Here is a 26,408-nt window from a genome sequence, read left to right as displayed (position 1 = left end):
CCTGGTAACTCAGCAGGCCCTTGGACAACTTCAGTGTTCTTAGACAGATCATGGGTTTTTGAGCAGCTTCCTTGATACCCACAAGGAGATACCAGTGGAAATCATCCAAAGCTCTCTTCCCACCCCAGGGGTCTGGATCCCAATCAGCCCAATCCTCAAGGAGGTCTTGGGCTTCCTCCTCTGGTCTACCGGCTAATGTAAGGAAATACTTTCTGGTTTCTCTTCGGATACGGTCCCTCTCTTCAGAGGTGAGAAGGGTTAAAAGGAGTTGCTGACAGTCATCCCAGGTGGGCTGATGACTCCAGAGCACGGACTCCATCAGTGAGGTTAAGACCTGGGGCTTTTCAGAAAAGGAGGATTATGAGCCTTGCAGTTGTACAGGTCAGAAGTAGAGAAGGGGACATAAACTAAAAATGGAGCAGAGCGCTCACTGCCTGGAGGGATTTGGGCTGCTCTCAGAGGGAGAAGGGGGGCCACCTCCTCTGGTTGAGGCCGTAATCAGGAGGATATAGGTGGAGAGGCCACAGGGGATGTAGTTGAGGAGACAAGGGAAGATTCTGGGGGAAGAGGAGGGTTATAGGGCAGCAGAAATGGGTGAAGGAAACTTTCCCCTTCTTCAGAAGGAGGTAGTACAGGAGGAGCCGAGGGAGCTGAGGGTCAGGGCAAAAGTCAGGTCTGGCTTAAAAGGACCTTGGAGGTAGGATCATGAATGGTACATGAGTGGAGCCATGGAGGAGAGCTCCGGACTAAATCTAGCCATTGATCAATGTAAGGAAATTGATTGGGATGACCGGGAGTTCCAGCAACAACCTGCCACACAGCCTGAACAGCTGTGAGGTTTTGTGACCCTTCTGGGAGCCACCTGGTTCTGAACTGTGGCCATTCTACTTCACAGAGTGTCCGGAGTTTGCCTTTTTTAAGGCGGACCCCATAATCGTCTGAGAAGCCTAGAGAGAAATTCTGCAACATACATTGGAGAGGGCTCCAATCTTTACGGGGCTGGGAAGAAGAGTTTCCCATTCTGGAGGCAATTAACAAGGTTTGAACAAAAATATTAAACCCAGCACGGACAGAGATATTCATGGCCTGGGGGGCTATAGTATCAGAAGAACAGAAGTATTATAGCTAGAAGAGGTAGGAAAACAACTATAGCCAACGCTTCTTGCCACATAAGTCCTGTCTCCTCAAGCTTCAAGATCTAGGGAGAGGAAAAGAGGTGGGTCTGAGGGATCCTCAGCCAGTGGGACCTAAGTGATGTCCCCCTCCTTCTTGACTTATAGCCCAAATATTTTTGGTGTCTCCATGACTTGAAGGCAAAAAGTTCAAACTTGGTCCTTTCCTTCAAGGGTTTAAGGAGGAAGAACAGAGCCAAGTCTTGGAGGCGCTGGACTTGCTGCAACACAGTAAAAAGAGATGTGTGGGGTAAGGGATGAGGATGAGGATGAGGAGGAAAGGGGCCACTCAGCTCTTCCCAAAGGTTGGAAGTAGCCACGGAGGGGTAAAATAAGAGTCCAGATGGAGTAGAGCAGTATGGGTGTAGGTTTCTCTTCACGGTGCCTTATTTAAGGGCACGGGAAAAGTTACAGGATGACAGAAAAGGTGAGCAAGGAGGTCAGCAGGGTGGCTATTTTGAATCCACCACTGGTCTAAGGAGGAGGTGGACCAGTCACTGGGGGCGTGGGGTGTGGCAATCCAAATGCCAGCAATCTTTATGGTGCCAGAAATCCCTAACGGACGAATGTCTTCCACACCCTTCCCCGTAACAACACCTGATTTGTTTCTGACAGAAAAGTCAGGACTGGGATGGCCAGCCCAACTGACTAATGAGGAATTTGACCTCCTGGGATAGAAAATCTGTATAAGGACCTTGAAGAAGTCCTTGCCCAGTCGTCTCGGGCAGTATCAACGACCTGACATACGAAATTTAGACAGACACCAAACAGGACAATAGACACTGTGGTATATAAACAAGTATGGCAATTTTTATAGACAGACGGGGCGGGGGGCGGTCCTGTGATGGGATCAGTCAGATGCCCGCCTGGACGCTCCCCTCATGGGGACTTAGGCTCCTCTTGGCATTGGCAGGCCGGTATAAACCCCCGGCTCGGATCGAGCTATGCCCAATGCTGCCCTAAGCCTTATGAGGTTGCCACAGAACCACAGATGAGGGCCCTCTCGAACTCCGTAGCTTTCACTGTGGAGCTACAAACTGGAAATTCAAGCGCAAGCCCTTGAACTCCACATTCACTCACTCACTCACTCACTCACTCACTCACTCAGTCACTCAGAGTTTATTACAGTTTTTATACCCATTCTAAAACAGAGTTCTCCTGGAGACCTGAATGAGAGGGAGAAGATATAGAGATAGAGAGAGACTAGACTTAACAGAGAATCCTGACAGAAACCAGGAATCTGTCCTACAGCATCCTGGCATGTGGACAGAGTCTGAGGGAGGACCCTCATCAGGGCCGTTTCCTTCCCAGAAAGACAGAGTCAGATCTGACTTACCTTCCCGGGACCAGAGACTGAGGACTCAGGAGTTGAATTTGGTTGGGCGCACCAGCAGTTGATCCGTTCCCCTCTGGAAGACGGTGGCCTATGGGGCCCTGGAATGTCTTCAGGTGGCACCTTCCCTATAAGCCCGCCATCTGTCCGGGGGAGCCGGGAACGAGTCTGGCCCTCACCCAGTGGTGGATCTCGCTGGTGACTCCAAATGTTGTAACCGAGCGAGTTATAGAGAGAACACCACACTCTGAGTCTAATTCAGTAGTCCTTTATTGCCAGTGACCGAGAGATGGCTAGAGCTTGAAATTCTCTCTGCCCCGAAGAAGGGGCTAGATTTCTTTTTATACTTTGGTCTAAATAGGGGAGGAGGAGTCTAGCTGAAACAATTTTTTTTTTCAGGCAAAAAGTTAAAAGATAAATGGTTACAGAAACAGTTACAGGAACATAAACAGTTCCAGGTACAGGGGCTTAAATTATCACAAAGAGATAAACGCAGGGGCTTTGGGTACCACCAACCGAGTGCATTCTCAGGAACTGCTGGTACAGCTTGCCTCAGTATCTTATCAGAAAGCGCATTGCTGGATGTGCTTGGAGTCAGCTTGCACCAGTTATGTCCTTAAGAGAGGGGGGCAAGGGGCTGCAAGCGAAGAAACCAAAATGGAATCTGTCTGGCTCTCTCAGCGAAGAGAGTCAGTCAGGTTAAAACAAGGTAGGATATCACAATGTAATTTTCAATATCATAAAAAAAGGAAGGGGTTCATTGTTTCGGGCTAACTTATAGGTCAGGAGTGGTGAAGATGTAAGACCTTGTTGAATTTTGGAAACTAATCTACCATCATTGTGGTGGTTAATTTTACGTGTCAACTTTACTAGGCAGAGGGTGCCCAGATATCTGGTTAAACATTACTTCTGGATGTGTCTGTGAGAGATTAGAACTTGAATTGGTGGGCTAAATAAAGCAGATGGCCCTCCCCAGTGTGGGTGGGCATGATCCACTGAGGGCCTCAACAGAAAGAACAGAAAGGCACAGGAAGGTTGAGTTCTTGCTCTGCCTGACTGCTTGAGTTGAGATATTGATCTTCTCCCTCCCTTGGCACTCCTGGTACTCGAACCTTCAGACTCAAACTGGAATCCACACCATTGGCTCCGTGGTTTTCTGGCCTTCAAACTATGCCACCAGCTTACCTGGGTCTCCAGCTTGCAGTTGGCAGATCGTGAGATTTAGCCTCCGTAATTGCATGAACCAGCTTCTTAAAATAAATTTCTCTTGGTGCATCTATATCTTCATCTAATCTTCTGTTTATTCTGTTTCTCTGGAGAACCTTGACTAATACAACCATCCTTATGAGATTTTTGAAAAGATATGGAGATGTGGCTGAAGGTCACTGAAGGCTTTCTGATCTCCCACATGATTTCTGTGTAGGTGGAATAAAAAGAGAATCTAGAAGCATTGGGAAGGTGGTGAAAGAGGAGTTTTGGTGTCATATGCTTTTCCTGGGAAAGCTGCTCTAGCCCCAAGGTTATGAGAGAAGTTACTGCCTCTGGGTGATGACAGCAGCTAAGGAGTGAAGCAGGCCCTTCCAATGTGTTGGCTGAGCCACGGCACCTTTGTGTGGAGCTGGCAATGTTTAGACCACATAGTAATGTCACCATTTCTGGGATGATTCTAGTAAATAAGAACAACCAGCAGGGCTGTCCAGCCACAATGACTAGGCACAAGCTGGACTTGGAAGATGTCAGGGACCCAGCAATAATGGGACTAAAGAACCCCAGAAAACTTTCCTCTGGAGGAGAAACTATAATGCATCTTTACAGGATCATTTCTCGACGCTGTAACTCCTAATGTAACTTTTCCTAATATTAGGAAGTGTGTGATCTTGGGCGTGGGGAGTCATCTCTCTGAGCCTCAGTTTCTTCTGTCTGCAAAATGGGCATAGCTATCCTTAGGTGGCCATGAGGAATAAATGGGATAGCAACGCCAAGGAACCAAACACAATGCAAGGTGCACAGTAAGATTCTCAACAAATGTTGGTTCTTTTCAGTTTCCCTTGTGTCTGCAGGCAGATGAACTCCATGCCAATTTCACTCAGCTATTGCAATGGATACAGCAACCATGCTTTTAAGATCTTGAAGTTAGAAGACCAAAGAGCCTTGAAGATCTCCCAGCTTCCCAGAGAGAGGGGGCAATGTTTTTAGTGGGCCAGCAGGGTGATGTGCATGAATGCTGGTTGGGCTGGTGCCAGGCCTAAAGGAGTTGGCCTGGGAGGGTTCCATTGTTGTGGGGCTTGGGGGTGACTGGTTCTGTCCAACTGGGAGTAAAGTAGAAGAGGGGGCAAGGAAGAACCCAAGTGAAAAGGATGGGAGGAAGTCCCACTTCTCCTGGGAGCACGTTTGTAGCTGCTTGGTCTGGCCAGGGGCAGCTGGAGGGAGGGCAGTTCAGTCAGTTTGACATTAATTCACATCTACCAGGCCTATTGGAAGGGAACATCTATTGAGACCAAGTTGTCCTGGTCTCAATCACAGAAATTTAGTTTGCCCACACTAGAAAGAAAAGCAATGAACATTTTGGATTATCCCCAGGAAGATTGTCTGTGATTTGCAATAACATCATAAGGAAAATAATTTAAAAATACGGGCCCAATATGTTCTTTATTTGGCTCCCCCATGAGTCCTCAAACAGAAGCACCCCTGGGTGGAGTCAAGAGAGGGAACAAAGGAAATGAGGTTTTGGGTTTGTAGAAATGCCTAATGTCGGCCTGCTCCAGTGCCTGGAGGGCACTGCAGAATCACTGGTGCTGCTGTTAAATCTAGTGCAGATGACAAGTTATGAGAAAGCATATTTATGTTTCATTATCTGTTACAGTGATTGTTGGGGAAACCAGCCCCACACCACCTTGCGGGTACCCCGAGTCCAACGGAGAAAAAGGAGTTAGAAAGAGACAGAATAAGTGTTTAAAAGGCGGGTCCAGGGGACGGGAGTGATAGTGTCGGAGGCTTGCTCACAGCCCAGAGCTCTCGGGCTCCGCCTGATTTATTGGTTTACAAGCTCTTTGTTCTTAGGGCAGATGGGAGGGGTAGGAAGGGATGAGGAAAATGATTAATCAGTGAAGGAGAACTCGTGAGTCATTCAATAAGATGTACAGCAGTGGTGGTTTCTGTGAATTTCCTTGAGCAAAAGCGTGTGTCTAAACTACTTAAGATCTTTAACTTATCGGAACTGAAACAGGTGGGAGCAGGTTTCAGGAGGAGCCAAGATGTTTGATTATACCCCACTGCTTCAAGGGAGTGTTATCTCCTTGAGCCACTTGTGGAATGCCACTGAATGGTTATGCTCCCAGGGCATAAAAACATGAAGGCAATAAGGAGACTTTTCTCTGTAGAGGCCGCCCATGGCTCCCCATGGGTGTCTCACACAGGGGAGACCAACTCAACTGGCACCCCAGAAACTCTTTCCCACAGTGGTCAGAGTAGCTGCCCAAAAGTTACTGTGGATGGAGGGGCCAGTTGCCACCTACTCTCCTGATGGAAGTACTGAGTACATTGGCCTGAGACTGGAGTCCACTCCAATAGCCCACTGTCCAGCCCCTGGCCTTACCAATGCTCAGGACAGATTAGAAATGGACCAGAAGTCAACAGCACCCTCCTTTCCTCAACTTGCCCCTTGGGTGGGCATTAGCTCATCCAGAGAATTTGATTTGGCAGATACCATGCTTCTTTTATATCATTTCTTTGCCACCTAATTTGGACTTATTATTGTAGAAATATAAGAAAAGATAAATAAGTAAAAGAAGAAAATAAAAAGAAATTATATTTCAAAGATAACCAGTTAAGCTTTGGTCTTTTTTTTTATAGACATTTAAATTAAGGAGTGCTAAAAAAAAATACATAGAAGCACACAGACACTTTTTTTTCCTTACAAAACCAGATGGTGGGAGAAATGGAGCTCTGCAGGGCATTTAATTCAGATCTTCCTGTCACTTTATTGTAGAGTAGCCTCCACTGCAGGGACAGAATTCAGCCTGGCATGTCATCTCATGCTGTCCAGTGAACCCTGCCCCTCACAGAACACAATTCTGGTCACTCTGGGTGACAGAAGGGGATTTGTAGCCAGTTGCAGCTGCAGAAGGGGTTACTAGCCATGTATAGAACTTTTTTACATACAAGAAGTTATGATTTTTAGAATAACCCTAAACAGGCAGGGCGTGGTGGCTCACACTTGTAATCCCAGCACTTTGGGAGGCCAAGGTTGGTGGATCACCTGAAGTCAGGCGTTCGAGACCAGCCTGGCCAATATGGTGAAACCCTGTCTCTACTGAAAGTACAAAAATTATCTGGGCATGGTGGTGCAAGTTTATAATCCCAGCTACTTGGGAGGCCGAGGCAGAAGAATCACTTGAACCTGGGAGGTGGAGGTTACAGTGAGCCGAGATCATGCCAGTGCACTCCAGTCTGGGCGACAGAGCAAGACTCCAAAAAAAAAAAAAAAAAAAAAAAAAGAATAACCCTAAATACAATCCTAATGTTATGCACCTCTTCCTGTCACCTTTCATCTTGGTGTGCACTTAACACCCCTGAACAGGTTTGATGAGTTCTGTAGAACCATATTAAAAGACTTTACAATTTGAGAAGGGAACATAAAGCAAAATGTAATCTCATTTATCAAAGTAATACATATTAATTGTGAAAAAATAATTCAGAAATACAGATGGTAAAAGCACTCATTCTACTTTTGCATTTAAACAGTTCTTTGTTGTTTTGGGTTTTCCTAGTATGTTTCTAAGGGGTGTGGGTTGGTCTCACACTCGTCTATATCGTTTTGTAGACCAATTGCCTTATATATTTTAAAGCTGTGCTGATAGGTTCAGGGTGTATGTAAGTTTATGACAAATCATTCAATAGTTACTGAACATTTACTGTGCACCAGGCACTGTCCAGGGTTCTGAAAGAGTCACGAACAGGATACACCAGGATAGAAGCGCCATCTAGTGGAGGTAAAACAAGTAACTATACTTGTTTTATTCAAAATTTAGCCGGGTGTGGTGGCTGATGCCTGTAATCCCAGCTACCTGGGAGGCTACTTGGGAGGCAGGAGAATTGCTTGAACGCGGGAAGCAGAGGTTGCAGTGAGCTGAGATCGCACCACTGCACTACAGCGTAGGCGACAGAGCGAGACTCCGTCTCAAAAAAACAAAAAAGAAATAAATTGTACTATTTGAAGGAGAATCCTTAGTGTTCCCCCCGACCCCCATTTGCTCTCACTGTCTCTGAGACAGGGTCTCACTCTGTTACCCAGGCTGGAGTACAGTGGTGCAATCATCGCTTACTGCATCCTCCACCTCCTGGGCTCAAGCCGTCTTCCCTCCTCAGCTTTCTGAGTAGCTAGGACTATAGGCGTGTGCCATCATGTCCAGCTGATTTTTGTATTTTTTTTTTTGTAGAGACAGGGGTCTCACTATGTTGCCCAGACTGGTCTCAAACTTCTGGCCTCAAGTAATCTTCCCGCCTCAGTTTCCTAAAGTGCTGGGATTACAGGCATTAGCCACCGTGCCCAGCCTCTCAGTTCTCTGTTTTCATCATAATTCAACATTTCACAGATTAATGTTAGTAGTCTGTGTCATCAGATGTTTATTTATAAAGGTAACAAATAGGTTGAAAGACAATTACAGTAATTCTTAAGCTCCTATATTAACAAGTATTGAAAATTTTCACCCTCCTCTCTTAGAGGGCGCCATTTAGACTAAAAATTGAATTTTAAAGGACTGCTATACCCCTGAAGGTGTGAAAGAGGAGCATTATATGCAGAGGGAAAAGTTGCTGCAAAGGCTCAAGATGTAACTGATTAGGCTGATCAGGTGACAGAAGGGAGGCCACTGTGCCTGGATGACAGTCACAATGTCAGAGGTGCAGTCAGAGTTGGGCAAAGGCCTGCCTGCTGAAGACCATGTTGGCCAGGTTAACCAATTTGAAGTTGCTGGGGGGAGATTAATTTCAGTGTCAGGAGGCTAATTAGGGCAGCATTGCAGGAGTACATTTGAGAAAAGATGGTGTCCAGGACCAGGGGTGAGGTGCTGTGGAGACGGAAAGAAATGGGTGGATTTACAATGTATTTTGGAAGAAAAATAAACTGGAATTGCTAATGTTTTAGATGTGAGAGGGTGGAGAATTAAGAGCAACTTATAGACTGGGTACGGTGGTTCAGGCCTATAATCCCAGCACTTTGGGAGGCCAAGGCAGGTGGATCACTTGAGGTCAGGAGATCAGCCTGGCCAACATGGTGAAACCTCATCTCTACTAAAAATACAAAATTAGCCAGGCATGGTGGTGCATGTCTGTAATCTCAGTTACTTGGGAGGCTGAGGCAGGAGAATAGCTTGAACTCAGGAGGCAGAGGAGGTTGCAGTGAGCCGAGATTGTGCCATTGCACTCCAGCCTGGGCAACAAGAGTGAAACTCCAACTCGGAAAAAAAAAAAAAAAAAACAGAAAAAAAAAAAGAGTAATTTCTAGGTTTCCTGACATGGATATTGTTCAACAACTTAGGGATTGATTGTTCATTTTTTATCAATAAGAAATATTCCATTCTATGGCCATTAAAGGCTTAGCCTTAGAGCCTGTTTTGTCTCATATTAATAATTCTACACAGCTTTTTCTCTTGTTGTTAGAACTTGCTTGGTATACCCTTTTCCTTTCCTTTCTTTTCAACCTTTTCTATTGTTTGGTTTTATTATAGGTAAGTCTCTTGTAAAAAGTCTCCCCCCTTCTTCTCTGTCTCCCTACTTCCTTTTAATAAGGAAACATAACATGTTTGCATACATTGTGATTAAGGATAGACTCGGACTCTGTAAGACTATATTAGTGTCTTTTATGTCCCATGCTTTCTCTCCTATATTCCTCCTTGTCTGCTCTTTGGTGCAGTAAAAATTGAGTGGAAAAATCAGGAACAGGGAGACTTAGTAGGCTTATACCCGTAGGCACACTGGTCCTTTCTAGAGTCTCCTTCATCTTTTCTGGGCCCACCTCACATGCAGAGGGTTCTGGTTTAGGACACAGAGATAGCTCCCTCTTCATGGCCTCTAGCCTCTCCCCATTGAAAGCATTGTTTCTCATTCTTTCAAAGACTGTATTCCTTTTGAATTTTTTTTTTTTTTTTTTTTTTTTTTCTGAGACAGAGTCTCACTCTGCCTCCCAGGCTGGAGTACAGTGGTGCAATCTAGGCTCACTGCAACCTCCGCCTCCCAGGTTCAAGTGATTCTCCTGCCTCAGCCTCCCGAATAGCTAATTTTTGTATTTTTAGTAGAGGCGGGGTTTCACCATGTTGGCCATGCTTGTCTCGAATTCTTGTGTTCAGGTGATCCACCTGCCTCGGCCTCCCAAAGTGCTGGGATTACAGGCGTGAGCCACCACGCCTGGCCTTGAATGTTCTTATTTCCATCCCTTGCCCCAATTTAATTATTGGGCCTCCCAGTCCAACAGAGAATCACTCCTCTTGTCCTGTATTAGAAATGAAATATTCTGACCAAGGATCCAGGAAGACTGACTCCTGCTCTGCCAGTCCCACTTCTTCCGTGCTGAATTCCCAAAGGAGATCCATGCAAAGAACAGTAGCCCGTTAGGAAATGGAACTTACCAACTGTGTCTCACTCATTGTTAACTGAGTTGTCACCTGTTTCCCTAATTCAGGCCCCCTGCTGAAGATCAGTTTAATGACATGGCTCTCGGATGACCATACTTTATTGTCCAAACTGGGAAACTCTGTAGAATAAAAATGAGTGAATGAAAGGGTCTGCCATTAGTAATCATACCAAGAAACCATGAAGGTCAGTGTAGGCTGTCCTGCTTTTTCAATCAGACTCAAGTAAGACTTCTACTGCCCTCTGGAGGCTGCAACCAAATCTCAGGCTTTTACCCTCTGCCCTGTCCCATAGTAGAAGAACAAAGTCACACAAAGAGAGGGCAACAAGGGTCCCAGCTTTAAAACCAACATTTATCATGTCTACTAAATAAGGTTGGCCAGGTGACGTCTGGGACTCTGACTCATCCAATTAGCAACGGCCCCTCTTTTGCTGGGGAACTTTAGAAAGGGGGTGGGAAGGGCAGTTGTCAAAGTAAGCTTTCTCATCAGGAAGATAAAACAGAGTTTTCCTCCCCGCACAGTTCTCTACTGTGAGAGTTCCTATCTTGGCTTTCCCTCATCACTTGCTAGCCTTCCCTTGTTTGCTACCCAAGAGTTCGATTCCTTGTAGTTGGTTTGCTGACCCCATCTCCTTGGTGTGCTCTCAAGACATATTCCATTCATTTCATCTTCTCTGCACCGAGTCTCAGAATGGTCTCTGACTTACTCTCTCAAAGGGCCCCACTAGTGTTCTAGTAACTTTACCATATGTCTCTGGTGTTTGCCTTTTCTATTATTGGCAGAGGGTTAGGACAGAACTCAGAGCAAGATGTTGATTCTGGTTCAGAATATGATGATAAATTCACTGACATTAATATCAGGGGAAAAACAGATGTTTGAATCTGGAGCAGCCTGTGAAATGAAAAACAACTTAGAAAAGATATGGGAAAATCCTTTAGGAAAGAACATAAGTAGCAAGAGATCTCATATGAAAACAACTAAGGATTAAAAACAAAAATCTTCCACAAGTTAGGGAGGCCAGAAATATAAGAGATTTGGACAAAGATTCAGTTCCAGCTCCAACTTAATTAAACATCACAAGGTTTCCACAGAACGGAAAGCCATAAATATGATGAATGTGGTAGAGTTCCCTCTGTATTCAGCTTTTCATCATCGAGAGAGAATTCAGTGGGGTAAGGTTCTGTCAATGTGAGTGTGGGAAGGCCTTCACTCTGAGCTCTATCCCTTATGGCCCACCAAAGGAGACATTCTGGGGTTAGACTCCCCAGGAAGATTTGCCCAGCTGTGGAAAATCTTTCAGCCAGATTTCAGATCTTAGGCAACATCAGCAAGTGCATACTGAAGAAAAATCCTATGTATGTAATGAGCATGGGAAAGTTTCAACCTGGAGCTCAGCCCTTGCTGCCCATCAAAGAGTCTACATCAGGGAGTGTTCAATAGGGCAAAGGGCCTCATGGTGCAACTCCAGGCAGGGCTGGAGAAGCCCTTTAAGGGGCATTGACTATGGGAAAGGCTGAAGTGGGCACCAGAAGCTGTGCCTGCATCAGCGACCACACTGGAGAGAAACATGTGAATGTGGGGCGTGTGGGAAAACCTCAGCTGGAGCAGAAACCTGACAAGGAATCCACACTGGGAGAAAGCCTAAGGTAGCAGTGGCTTATGGCTTTGCCACTCTCCCTGCAGGCTTCTCCCGACTGTGGCTTCTGTGATGTGAGAGGAGACCTCTGACCCAGAGGAAGGCTTTCCCACAGTCACTGCACTGAGTGCTTCTCCCCAGGGGGATTTGCTGGTGGGCACCAGGAGCAGAACTCAGAATGAATGAACATTTTCCCACCTTCACTACACACATAGAATTTCACTCCAGTGCATGATTTCTGACCTTTCCTAAGGCCTGAAATCCACTCTAAAGACTTCCTATAACCAGAACAGGTATAGCCTCCTCTGAGTGACTGCATTGTTGGGTGAGCAGCAGGGGTGGAGTGGAGGGAGAAGGCTTACCCGCACTCACTGGAGGTTCTCCCCAGTGTGGAGTTTCTGATGCTGACCGAGGCTTGAAATTTGACTGAGAGCTTTCTTATGCTCCTCACCTACATAGAGTTCTCTGTGGTATGGATTTCCCGATGCCTCAGGATAGATGAGCAATGAACAAAGGCCAAGGTCTTGAGGTATCTGCAGACACCAGAATTGCTCTGCTGCCTAGAGATAGTTCTAGGTGACCCTGCTTGAAATCTGACCAGAAATGCCTACTTGGAAATGACTTGCCAATGCTTTGGGGGTTTTCCTTTCTTTTTTGTCAAAAGGTTATTTGGTCTCCTCACTATAAAAACTGGTTCAAGAGTTATGCTGGCTGGAAGAAACAAAGCATTTTGATCACATATAAGATGGTATAGCTCTTTCTCACTTTCTCATTAAGCAGTTGCTTAAATGCTAACAATAAAAAGGCTTTCAGAGTTGACCGTGGATAAAATAATATGAGCTTTTCTTTTTCTTTAAATTTTTTTGTAAAGACAGGGTCCTACTATGTTACCCAGGCTGGTTTCGGACTCCTGAGTTCAAGCGCTCCTCCTGCCTCAGCCTCTGAGTAGCTTCTGAGTGCTACCTGACTACAGTGGCACCACAGAGCCCAGCACAATAATAACTTTTTAAAAATAGTTTGGGCCAGGCGCAGTGGCTCACACCTGTAATCCCAGCACTTTGGGAGGCCGAGATGGGCAGATCACCTGAGGTTAGAAGTTCGAGACCAGCCTGGTCAACATGGTGAAACTCCATCTCTACTAAAAATACAAAACTTAGGCGGGCATGGTGGCAGGTGCCTGTAATCCCAGCTACTTGGGAGGCTGAGACAGGGGAATTGCTTAAACTCAGGTCGGGAGGTGGAGGTTGCAGTGAGCCGAGATTGCACGACTGCACTCCAGCCTGGGTGACAAGAGTGAAACTCCACCTCAGAAAAAAAAAAAAAAAGCTTGCCCACTCCAAGCTTTAAGCTCATTGGCATTTCTCTGTCACAAACAAGAAACTTCAGAACTCTAAAGCATGACACCAAAGCCTCTCCCTGCTCTGGTTCACACCCTCTTTTCTGGCCTCCTATCCCCAATGTCCCTCACCTTGTTCTCAAGGCAAACCTATCCACAGGAGATGAAATCTCACCGGAAGTTCCTGCTGGAACCGCCAATCATGCCTCTGTCACCCATGCTTAACCAACTGAGAGGAAAGCAGCACCACTCTTTCTCTACCTTGGGCTACGTTTATAGGGTCCAGTCCTTTCACATCCCCTGGTTCCCACTAACAATCCTTTTTTTTTGAGATAGGGTCTCACTCTGTTGCCCAGGCTGGAGTGCAGTGGTGCAATCGCAGCTCACTGCAGCCTTGACCTACTGGGCCCAAGCCATCCTCCCAGCTTAGCCCCTCCAATAGTTGGGACTACAGGCATGTGCCCCTATGCCTGGCTAATTTTTGTATTTTATGTAGAGATGAGGTTTCGCCATGTTGCCCAGGCTGGTCTTGAACTCCTGAGCTCAAGTGATCCACCCACCTTGGCCTTCCAAAGTGCTGGGATTATAGGTGTGAGCCACTGTGCCCTGTCTGGTTCTTAACAATCTTTAATGTCGATGGGGGAAAGAAGAGATTTGGTCCTCGTTTCTCCAGGCTTGGCCCTCAGACTAACAGCTCTCCATCACCTGGGAGCTTTTTAGAAATACAGGTTTGTTGTGACACATTGAGGATGAAAAATAAAATTTTAAAAAGATAATAATACTAATAATAAGATGAAATGCAGGCTCTCAGGCCCTACCCTAGTCCCACAGTATCAGAATCTTCTTTTTAACAGGCTTGCCAGGTGATTTGTATGTACCTTCAAGTCTGAGAGGCACTGGTCTGGATGGAAACTTTTATTTACAATTTCTACTCCATCTCTAGGATCCCTGATAGTCCCAAGGAGGAGAGACTGAGAAGCAGATGGCACATAACGGGGTTAACGTCATCTCCTTGACAGCAACTAGCAGGTCATGCTGGAAGCTGTGGGCTCTAAAATCCCAAGGCAGAGGAGAAGGAAGCTGAAACCAGTGGAACCATTGGCCAGCCTCAGGGCCAAAGATAACTGGGGGTGGAGCAGTTTTTTGTATGGCCCCACCCTCCAGTCAAGCAGAGGCCAACCTTATAACCTTATTGGTACAAACTAAAGAAGAGGCTTCTACTACTTTTTTCGTAAGAAATCAGTTGGAAACCTTTCCACGGGGTCAAAACAAATTTAGAGCAGTGCTTCTCAACTTTAATGCATGGAAGGACCACTTAGGGAGAATTGCAAAAACCCAGTGCTTGAGCACCACCTACAAGATTCCAATTTAATCGGTTTGAAATGGGGTAGAGAATTGCATTTAAAAAAATCTCCCCATGTCTGCAGCCCAGGCATGGCCAGTGTGGGCAGAGCACCCGAGCCCTGGGAGTGCCCCGGTGGAGCGGGCTGCTTGGCACAGAGGAGTCAACTGGGGCTGTGGTGGTGGGTGAGGGGCCAGGCTGGAGCTGTGGTGGCAGAGCTGCAGGGTCCTTCATGAAGAGAGATTTGGGGGCACTTCTATCTCCTCTGCACAGTTGATAGTTTAGGTAGTGAAGACATGGCTGACAGTGTCGAAACCTTTCTCCACGACCTTCCCAGGGGAGTCAAAGACTCCATCTGGGGTATTTGTACCATCTCCAGCTAGATGCTCCAATCCAGCAAAAGAGAAGAGCAGAGTGGAAGAAGGGCAAGCAGTGTCCTGGCACAGAGAATACCCCAGAATATAGAGTGGGAGCAAGAGAATGAGCCAGCAAGTGTGGTAGAATTTTCCGGTGTTGCATTTGGGATGATGGAGTGCTCTGGTTCAGTCTACTGTTGCTTTATCGAGTGTTTATTCCTGGGCTTCAGTGAGTAACAGAGTGAATTACTTATGATCCATCACTATGTGGAGATGCTTGGTCATGGCTGGAATTTTTTCTCATATAAATTTCCAGGGCTTTTTGGGTGCTCCCCTTGTTCATGCCTAGCAAAGTTGTGAATGCCATTTGATTCCAAGATACAGCTGACCTGGCATTTGAAGCATCAGGGAGGAAGCCTCACCCAATCCCTAGTGTCCACAAAATAACTGCTGACATGCTTTCCACTCTTTTGCTGCAGGCTCTTTCCCCCGTTCAGGGAATGTCTGTGAGTCTCTTTTCCACCCATCTTGTTGGGCAGCTGGTTACTCTCTGGCGTTTTTCTCTTCTTGACTCACTCTACTGCTTCAAATATGGTTGGTTCAATAAAGGAATTGAAATGTACCAGCAGTTGTCTAACTTAGAGAGGAACTTGCTTTACTACTTTGGGTTTGGTTTGCCCTTGGCTTTTCTCACAGCAATGCAGCCATCATATATTATCCATGGCTATCTTTTCTCTATCCTCTTTCCTTTGTTCATTATCAGTGCAATAAGGCAAAGATCCCCAGCAAAACATACCTCTTCGAGTTGCACCTCTCCTCCTTGGTGGTCTTCTTAAGCAACAGACTCTTCCACGAGACAGTCTCACCTGCAGTCTGCCTTGAGCAGCTCAACCTCTGCAGAGAAGTTCCCTTCACCACATATATCTCCACCTAAACTGAAGGCTACTGCAGGCCTGAGTCACCTGCCATTAAGGGGATGGGTGGGATTGGAAGGAGGCTGTGGCAGCTTTTTTCCCAGTTCACCTCCCCCTGCCAGGGAAGGCACGATTCATTCTGCCAAGGGCCCTCTGCATAACCCCTATCTGAGGAATTGGAATTTTTTATCTCTGGTGCACATAAGGCAGAATCTTCCTGACACCAGTGTGTGGATTTTTAACACCACTGAGAGTTGAAAGGACCACAGTTTTTTTACTGTTTTTTTTTTTCTTTTTTCTACAGCTATTTTTCTAGCATTTGCCAGTCCCTATGACTGGACGGATTTGAATATTTTGTTTTTCTCCCTTAGCCATTTACCTTCCCACCTTTCCTTCCTGCCTTCTACCACCCTTGGGTGAATGAAATTTGTAATTCCAGCTATTGCATTTTGTAGATTTGTTATCTTTGTTGTTTTTCTGTGAAGCACAAACATTGGATGTGGGAGGTAAAGTGTCCCAGTTGCTCCTGGTCACTGCCTTTATAGCCATCACTGTCTTGTTTCTTGTAACTCAAGTTAGGTTTTGGTCTCTCTTGCTCCACTGCCAAAAAAAAAAAAAAAAAAAAAAAGTCTGAAGAGATGCGACAGGAAGAAAGACCTCACAGCCAGATCTTCAGACCGTCTGGGTTTTAAGGAGTGATTTTCTTTCTTCCCTTTGAAGGAGAAAAAGCTATTTTCACTGGTACATTTAAACTCCCCCAACTCGGCGGAGGTACCAGTTCTGGACAAGTGCCGCTGCAACACAATGCTCAGAGAGCCTGAACTTTTCAACTCTGTTGCGGGGTGTGGGGTAGAAATTTACTATTGGCCACTGCTGGGTCTGTTTCATGTTTCCGAGGAATATTAGGTGCTACAAAGAGGAACTGAACGGGTAAACTTTTTAAACTAATTAAACCTGTGATTGGTTGGTGTTTTCCCCGTCATTTTAAGAGACTAAGTATGGGAGGCAGATGTCAAAATACTTGTACAATTTCAAAATGTCACAATTAAATGTGAGCTGGTTACACATACACATATTTTCCCAGTGTTTCTAAATGCAGCTAAGGTTGAACTACCAATTTAGAGGTCTCTGGAGTGGTTCTCCAAGCATGGTGCCCCAAACAGCTGTGTCACCTGGGAACCAGTGATAAATGCAAATTCTCAGGTCCCTCCGTAGACCTACTCTATCATAAATGTAAAAATGGGGTCCAGTGATCAGGGTTTTAACATGCTCTCCAGATAAGACTAATGTGTTTCCAAAGCATGTCATAAAGGCCAAAGAAACACATACAGGACGCAACTCGAAGGTCCCTTTTGTGGATTCCTGTAATAACCTACATGTGTTATTGAAACCCGATGTTTAGATTCATATACCTGATGTGCAGTAAGCCAAACACTGACACATCAGTACTTAGGAGCAGAGAAGGGTTTATTTAGTTTGGCCAAAGCGAGTGGGTGAGAGACCCTCCCTTACTTCATTACCAAGTCTTATGTTCAAAGACTTCCCTTTGAACATAACTGGTGGCTCTTCCGAGTAAAGTAGGTATGCAGGAGGTGGAATGCCCAACAATCAAAGCTGTTTGCATCTCTTGGCCTGATCAAAATTCTGGATATCATCAAGAAGGTCTGCATCACCTAAGACTCATTGTGATTTATTTACTGTCACGTGTGTCCGTCTAGAAGACCATCTGAACAGGCTTAGTGTGGGCAACAAGGCTGTTTATTCACTTGGGTGTAAGTGAACTGAGTCCAAAAAGAGAGTCAGCAAAGGGAGATAGGAGAGGGGCAGCTTTACAGGACTTTGGTAGGCAGTGAAAAGTTACAGTTGAAGGTGGTCATCTGTTGTCAGCAGGGGAGGGGTCACAAGGGGCATGGTGGGGAGATCATGAAATCCATGGTCCTGCAGAAGAATGTCATAGGGTCGATTGATCAGTTAGGGTAGGGCAGGAACAAGTCATAATGGCGGAATGTCATAAGGTTCGTTAATCAGTTAAGGCAGAAACTGACTTTCACTTCTTTTGTGGTTTCTCGGCTGCTCCAGGCTTCTTGGCTCCCGCAGGCTGTCTGGATGTATACGTGCAGGTCACAGGGGTTACAATGGCTTAGCTCCAGCTCAGAGACCTGACATTTATTTGTTTGTTTATTTTTAGAGACAGGGTCTCTCTCTGTCACACAGGCTGGAGAGTAGTGGTGGAATCATAACTTATTGCAGTCTGCAACTCCTAGGCTCCGGTGATCCTCCTGAGTAGCTGGAGCTACAGCATATCCAGCTAATTCTTTGAATTTTTTTTTTTTTTGTAGGGAGGGTCTTCCTCTGTTGCTCAGGCTGGCCTCAAACTCCTGGGCTCAAGCAATCCTCTTGTGTTGTCAGCCACCCAGAGTGCTGGGATTAGAGATGTGAGCCACATGCCTGGTCTCTTTGTTCTTTAAAAGAAAAACAAGGCCAGGCGTGGTGGCTCATGCCTATAATCCCAGAACTTTGGGAGGCTGAGGCAGGCGGATCATGAGGTCAGGAGTTCGACACCAGTCTGACCAACATGGTGAAACCCCGTCTCTACTAAATATACAAAAGTTAGCTGGGCATGGTTGTGGGCGCCTGTAATCCCAACTACTCGGGAGGCTGAGGTAGGAGAATCGCTTAAACCCAGGAGGCGGCTGCAGTGAGTCAAGATAGTGCCACTGTACTCCAGCCTAGGCAATAAGAGTGAAACTCTTTCTCAAAAAAAAAAAAAAAAAAAAGAATTTGCTTGCCTGGCGTGGTGGCTCATGCCTGTAATCCCAGCACTTTGGGAGGCTGAGGCGGGCACATCACGAAGTCAAGAGATCAAGACCATCCTGGCCAACATGGTGAAACCCTGTCTCTACTAAAAATACAAAAATTAGCTGGGTGTGGTGGCATGCACCTGTAGTCTCAGCTACTCGGGAGGCTGAGGCAGGAGAATCGCTTGAACCTGTGAGGTGGAGGTTGCAGTGAGCCAAGATCACACCACTGTACTCCAGCCTGGCGACAGAGCAAGACTGTGTCTCAAAACAAAACAAAGCAAAACAAAACAAAAAAAAAGCATTTGTGTTTTTATATTATGTTTATGTTACAAGCAGTACCTTCAGCAGAACCAGCAGCACGCTTATGCTGGGAATATCAGTGGTGTGTGTATTTGTTAATGGCTGCCAGTGTTGAAATGATACTTTGCTGTGACCCCCACTTCAGGGGTATGGACTGCTATGTCTGTTGGGGGAGGAATGGAACAACGAAGCAAGTAGCCTAATAATCAAACTATAACTGGGGATAGATGCCCGTTTCTGGTCCCTGTCAATCTAAGAGGAATGTTGACAAAAGAAAGTGTAACCAAAAGAGACTTACCAGGCCTGCACAGGATGCATGAGAAAAAAATTTGTATCTTGCAATTTCACTAGTGTGTGTCTAGGTGCAGATTTATATTTATTTATCCTGTTTAGGATTTATTGGGCTTTCTAAATCTAAGGATTTTGGTTTTTCAATAATTTTGGAAAATTAACAGCTATTCTATCTTTGAATACGTGTGGTTAATTTTTTTCTTTTCTGGAACTCCTAATAGCTGTAGGCAAAACCTTGTAATTTCTTCCTCTATGTCTCTAAGACTCTTTCATATTTTCTTTTTGTGTGTGTGAACCTATGGATTCTACTGAAACTTTCATATTTTAAATCTCTACATCTCTGTGCAGGAGAGTTTTCAGGTCATCTAATATGCAAAATTACTTGAAACAGAAGTCCTGCCCACAACTGTTGATTGGTTTAGAAATGGGCACGCAACTTCAACTGACCAACCAAAGCCTTTTCCTGAGATTGTTTTGAATTAGAACTAAAGGCAAAGCTATTAGATGTGTTCTAACTGACTTTCTAGTCTCTGGTTTCAGGAATTTCTAAGATCCAGCTGCACCCCTGCTGTTCAAGTGTTTATGTAAGATACTTCCCCTTTTGCTCCAACTAGTTTGATCTGTGGCTCTTACGTATGATGAAGAGAGCCCTAATTAATGCATAGGATTATTTCAAAATTTCCAAGTACCATTTCAGAGAGGACGTGAGGAACTGCAGACTAAGGATGATGTGGGAAATTCGACAGATTTTTAAAAACTTTGTATATTCATTATCTATGTGTTGCTATATAACAAATTATCCCCAAACTTATGGCTTAAACAACAAACATTTCCTGTATCACCGTTTCTGTGGGTCAGGCATTCAGGAGTAGCTTAGCTGATTTGTTCTTGCTCAAAGTCTGTCCTGAGATTTTAACTGTGATGTTGACCAGGGCTGTCATCATTTAAAGGCTTGCCTGGCACTGGAGGAGCCACTTCCAAGATGGTTCACTAATGTGACTGTTGAAGTGGGGCCTAAGTTCCTCGCTAGCTCTTGGCAGGAGTCCTCAGTCTCTTGCCACATGGGCCTTCCATGATGCTGCTTAAGTGTTATCAAGGCATGGCAGCTTGCATCCTTTAATGTGAGTGATCTCAGAAACAGAGGACAAAGGAAGCCATAGACATTTTTATAACCTAGTCTTGGAAGTGACCCATTATCACTTCTGCCTTATTCTATTTGTTAGAAGCAAGTCACTAAGTCCAGCTCCATCTCTTGAAGAGAGAAGTAGCAAAAACTTGTGGACATACAGTTGACCCTTGAACAACACAGGGGTTAGGAATACTGACCCACCATGAAGTAGAAAATCTGCATATAACTTTTGCTTCCCCCCAGATTTAACTACTAATCGTCCACTATTGACCAGAAGCCTTAGAGATAACATAAATTGTTGATTAACACATATTTTGTATGTAACATGTATTATAGACAGTATTCTTTTTTTTTTTTTTTTTTTTGAGACAGAGTCTCGCTTAGTCGCCCAGGCTGGAGTGCAATGGCGCGATCTTGGCTCACTGCAAGCTCCGCCTCCCGGGTTCACGCCATTCTCCTTCCTCAGCCTCCCGAGTAGCTGGGACTACAGGCGCCGGCCGCCTCGCCCGGCTAATTTTTTGCATTTTTAGTAGAGACGGGGTTTCACCGTGTTAGCCAGGATGGTCTCGATCTCCTGACCTCGTGATCCACCCGCCTTGGCCTCCCAAAGTGCTGGGATTACAGGCGTGAGCCACCGCGCCCGGCCGACAGTATTCTTACAATACAGTAAATTATGAGAAGAAAATGTTAATGAGAAAACTGGGCAGTTGTAGTGGCTCATTCCTGTAATCCCAGCACTTTGGGAGGCTCAGGCAGGATTGTTTGAGGACTGGAATTCAAGACCAGCCTTGGCAACATAGTGAGACTCCATCTCTACAAAAATTTTTTTTTGCTGGGTGCGGTGGCTCACGCCTGTAATCCCAGCACTTTGGGAGGCCGAGGTGGGCAGATCACGAGCTCAGGATATCAAGACCATCTGGCTGACATGGTGAAACCCCATCTCTACTAAAAATACAAAAAATTATTTTTAGTAGGCATGGTGGCAGGCACCTGTAGTCCCAGCTACTCAAGAGGCTGAGGCAAGAGAATGGCATGAACCCGGGAGGTGGAGCTTGCAGTGAGCTGAGATTGTGCCACTGCACTCCAGCCTGGGCAACAGAGCAAGACTCCTTCTCAAAAAAAAAAGAAAAAAAAATTTTTTAAATTAGCTGGGCATGCCAGGTGCGGTGGCTCATGCCTGTAATCCCAGCACTTTGGGAGGCCGAGGCGGGCAAATCACCTGAAGTTGGGAGTTCGCGACCAACCTGACCAACATGGAGAAACCCCGTCTCTACTGAAAAATACAAAATTAGCTGGACGTGGTGGTGCACACCTGTAATCTCAGCTACTGGGGAGGCTGAGGCAGGAGAATCACTTGAACCCGGGAGGCGGAGGTTGCAGTGAGCTGAGATCGCACCATTGCACCCCAGCCTGGGCAACAAGAGCGAAACTCTGTCTCAAAAAAAAAAAAAAAAAAATTAGCTGGGCATGGTGGCATGCACCTGTGGTCCTAGCTACTTGGGAGTTTGAGGCAAGAGGAACCCTTGAACCCAGGAGTTTGAGGCTGCAGTGAGCTGTGATCATGCCACAGCAACAGAGTGAGATCCTATCTCAATTAAAAACAAAAAAATCTCACACCTGTAATCCCAGCACTTTGGGAGGCCAAGTTGGGAGGATGACTTGAGCCCAGGAGTTCAAGAGCAGCCTGGGCAATATGAAGAGATCCCATTTCTACAAAAATTTTAAAAATTAGCATGTGTGGTGGTGTACACCTGTGGCTCCAGCTACTCCAAGGGCTGAAATGGGAGGATTGTTTGAGCCAGGGAAGGTGAGGCTGAAGTGAGCTATGATTGCGCCACTGCACTCTAGCCTGGGTGACAGAGCAAGATCCTGTAAAAAAAAAAAAAAAAAAAAAAAGTCATAAGGAAGAGAAAATATATTTATTATTTATTAAGTGGAAGTGGATCATCATATAGGCCTTCATCCTCACTGTCTTCACATTGAGTAGGCTGAGAAGGAAGAGAAAGAGTAGGAGCTAGTCTTGCTGTCTCAGAAGCAGCAGAGGCAGAAGAAAATTCATGTATAAGTTGACCCAGGCCATTCAAATCCATGTTGTTCAAGGGTCAACTACATTTGAAAAACACCATGTCATTCCTCCATGGGTTATAAAGGTCACATTAGCCCTGCTGCTCCATCCAGACCACCATTTCACCTGAATTTACAACCTTCCTTCTTAGGAGGATCTTGATGTCAGTTTTTAGCACTCACTACTCCTCATGTCAGGAACTACACCCATGTTTGCCAGTCACAAAACCTGTATGTTGGCCATGACCAAGGCTGGAAGACCTGATGAACTGTAACATTTTCTCCAGACCCCAGACAAACCTCAGATGGGTTACCCCAGACCTGATCACTGACCTACATCCTTCACATGATGGCAGTAGATAGTATGCGCACACTTCACAGGCGTCCCTCATTTACACCAGTCATGGTGTTCAGCAGGGAGATGCCTGGGCCCTGTGACTACCCAGCCACTTGATTTCTGCCTACTGTCTCCAGTCTGTCTCCTGATTTGGAAGGAACAGTTGAGGCATTCTGACTCTGTATTTAACTGTCCTCTGCCACCGTCCACTGATTGATGATTATACATAAAGTGTCAACTGGATACTCAGTGGTACACATCGTCCTACTAATGACTCCCCTAGTCCTTTCATCTTGCCTTTTATAAGTCTGCATCCAACTTGTTACACTCTAACACCCCCAACAGAACAACTGTGGTTTCTGTATCTCCCAGCTTCTCTGCACCCCCTACCTCCACTAACATCCTAGCAGCCAGGCCATACAAGATAAACTATTTTCCGGGGTCTGAACATTAAGGTAACCAGAGCCAGGCCATGTGGGAGATCATAAGCACAGGACACATCCAGCTCTCCTTCTGGCAAGCAACCCACTCATCTCCAACCTACTCAGAGAACAATGACCTAGGCTTGTTGAGAATAAAAGAGGTCCTTAATCCCATGGCCCTCTGACACCAGCTGTCCCCACCTTGTGGATCCACCTCATCTTTCTGACAGCAAGGCCAATCCTGAATCATTCATATGGTCCAGCAACTAAAGGGCTAATTCGGTGATTCGGGAGGGGGTAAAGGAGCTGTTTTTCCATCTTGTCTCATTCTACCTGTGAGGAGGGGTTGCAGGGAGGGAAAGAAATTGGTCTCTTCAACACCTCCTTCCAGTCCACAGACAGAACTGAAACTGTTACCTAGGTCTCTTCTTCTCAGGGATGATATTTAAAAGATTAACAACCAGTGGCTGGGCGTGGTGGCTCACTCCTGTAATCCCAGCACTTTGGGAGGCCTAGGCAGGTGGATCACTTGATGTCAAGAGTTCAAGACCAGCCTGGGCAACATGGCAAAACCCTATCTCTACAAAAAAAAAAAAAAAAAAAAAATTATCCGGGTGTGGTGGTGCACACCTGTAGTCCCAGCTACTTGGGAGGCTGAGGTGGGATGATGGCTTGAGCCCAGGAGGTGGAGGTTGCAGTGAGCCGAGATCCTACCATTAACTGCACTCCTGCTTGGGTGACAGAGCCATACTTTGTCTCAAAAATACATAAATAAGCCAGACGCAGTGGCTCATGCTTGTAATCCCAGCACTTTGGGAGGCCAAGGCAGGTGGATCACCTGAATTCAAGACAAGCCTGGCCAAGATGGTGAAACCCTATCTATATTAAAAATACAAAAATTTACCAGGTGTGGTGCCACGCACCTGTAATCCCAGCTACTCAGGAGGCTGAGGTAGAAGAATCGCTTGCACCCAGGAGGCAGAGGTTGCAGTGAGCCAAGATCACGCCACTGCACTCCAGCCTGGGAGACAGAGTGAGACTCCATCTCAAATAAATAAATAAATAAATAATAAACAAGGCCGGGCACTGTGGCTCATGCCTGTAATCCTAGAACTTGTGGGAGGCCAAGGGGGGTGGATCACCTGAGGTCAGGTGTTCAAGACCAGCCTGGCAGACATGGCGAAATCCCATCTCTACTAAAAATGCAAAAATTAGCTGGGCATGGTGGCCTGTGTCTGTGGCCCCAATTACAGGGTGGCTGAGGCAGGAGAATCACTTGAACCCAGGAGGGGAGGCAGAGGTTGCAGTGAGCTGAGATCACACCACTGCCCTCCAGCCTGGGTGACAGAGGGAGACTCCATCTCAAAAAAAATTAAATAAATAAAAAATAAATAAATTCCTAATGCTAAATGCCACATAATCAAACCAAAATTTTACGGAAGTATGTGAATCCCCTAACAGACCAGTTTTTCCTGCAAACAGGAAATTCATAGCAACCATTCAGAAAGCGCCCAGTTAACCCGAGTCAGCATAAGGCCCCCTCTTCTTTAATCCTTAAAAGAAAAGTAACCTGATGTTAATCAATCTATTTTTTTCTATTGTTTGGCTTTCTTGTTCCCACCTTTAAAAACCCACTGTTCTGCCACATGCTGTCTGTTTTATAGAAGTTTTTACTACTTTGTACCTGCTTCTCCAACTCATAATGTTACACAGCCTCTCCAGGTTGTAACCCAAGAAGCAGCCTGGTCTTTCTCGTTCTCTCTCTCTTCCTTCTCTCTTTCATTCCTTTTCTCTCTCACTTCCCTCCTTTCCTCCCTCTGTCCCTTCCTCTCTTTCCCGCTTCCTTCCTTCCTTCCTTGGGTCTCGCTCTGTTGACCAAGCTGGAGTACACTGACCCAATCATAGCTCACTGCAGCCTGGACCTCCCCGGCCCAAGCAATCCTTCTGCCTCTGCCTCCATAGTAGCTGGGACTACAGGCGCACACCACCACGCCCAGCTAATGCTCTTTCTGGTCTGAGTTTTGACCCTCATCCTAACCTGTTGTTCTTTGAGTACACTCTGGGCCTTGATGCATTGGGTCATTCCTGCTTTCCCAGGTGGTAACCGTTCCCGGGCAGGGATTTTAGTTTTCCTTGGAATCTTGCCCCCTCACTATCCTGCCCGCAACCCCTACGTCTAGCTTCTGGGATCCCAGCTAGGAGCCATGCTATCTCCAACTCTCCCTCTACGGGGACTTGGGACGGGAGAGCTTTTATGAAGCACCGTAATGAAAAGACCAAAAGATTTGGATTCAGTGGCTATTCCAGTTACGGACTCTATTTCCTCGGGCAACTCAAATCAATGCGTGGCAGCCAGTGTATTATGAGCTACCGGAAGTATACAGAAAAGTACCAGAAAAAATACAAGCATTATTATCAGTCGCTCTCAATTAAATAACTGTTATATTTCAACATAGTGTTCGTAACCGCTTTACATTGATGTATTTGTGTAATTTCTTATTATCTGTTTTTCCCACAAAGCTGCAGCTCCATCCAAAGTGGGCAATTGAGTATCTTGGTGTTGGGAAAGGCAGTCAGTCATGTGCAGCTGATGACCCTTGAACAGTTGCAAAACTGTGCTTAGGGCTTGTAGCGTTTACTTAAAAGGAGATAATGAGCTCTCATGCCAGTGCTGGGCTTATTGCCTTGTTTGGGAATTTCCCCATTCAAGGGTTTTATGTTTGGGGACTTGCTGGCCCTATTTTGTTTGTTTGTTTTTTGAGACGGAGTCTCGCTTTGTCTCCCCGGCTGGAGTGCAGTGGCATGATCTCGGCTCACTGCAACCACCGTCTCCCAGGTTCAAGCGATTCTCCTGCATCAGCCTTCCAAGTAGCTGGGATTCTAGGCGCCGGGCCACCACACCCAGCTAATTTTTAAAATTATTTTTGGTAGACACGGGGTTCCACCATATTGGCCAGACTAGTCTCGAATTCCTGACCTCAAGTAATCCGCCCGCCTCGGCCTTCCAAAGCGTTGGGATTACAGGCGTGAGCCACCGTGCCAGGCCGCTGGCCCTATTTTCACCGCTAGCTTTGGATCCGTTTCTTCCGTGAAAGGAGAGAGGCCTCCAGGGCAGCCGTGTAGACCCGATGGGAGGGATGTAGGATAACACGCCAAAGCCGGTATGGATCCGGAACGCGCCTAAGCACCAGAGCTTGGAAGGGAAGTGTCCAGCGGAGGGAGACAAGAGATATTGGACAAGCCCTGCCGCCCGCCGCCCTGGGGCCAGGGAGAAGCAGAGACGTTGTGCCTCCCAGTTTCCTAGAGAGGCCGCGGAGGACCTGGGGAGGTGACACGCGTGCGCA

General features: G+C 46.1%; 1 pseudogene; it reads left to right on the top strand.

Annotated features, from left to right (window-relative positions):
• The first annotated feature begins 14,731 nt into the window (after window positions 1-14,731).
• LOC102129038 (etoposide-induced protein 2.4 homolog pseudogene) lies at window positions 14,732-16,342 on the top strand (annotated as a pseudogene).
• The last annotated feature ends 10,066 nt before the right edge of the window (window positions 16,343-26,408 follow it).

Source organism: Macaca fascicularis, chromosome 2 (genome assembly GCF_037993035.2).
Source record: "Macaca fascicularis isolate 582-1 chromosome 2, T2T-MFA8v1.1".
Taxonomy (NCBI): Eukaryota; Metazoa; Chordata; class Mammalia; order Primates; family Cercopithecidae; genus Macaca; species Macaca fascicularis.
This window is presented reverse-complemented; position numbering and strand designations above follow the sequence as displayed.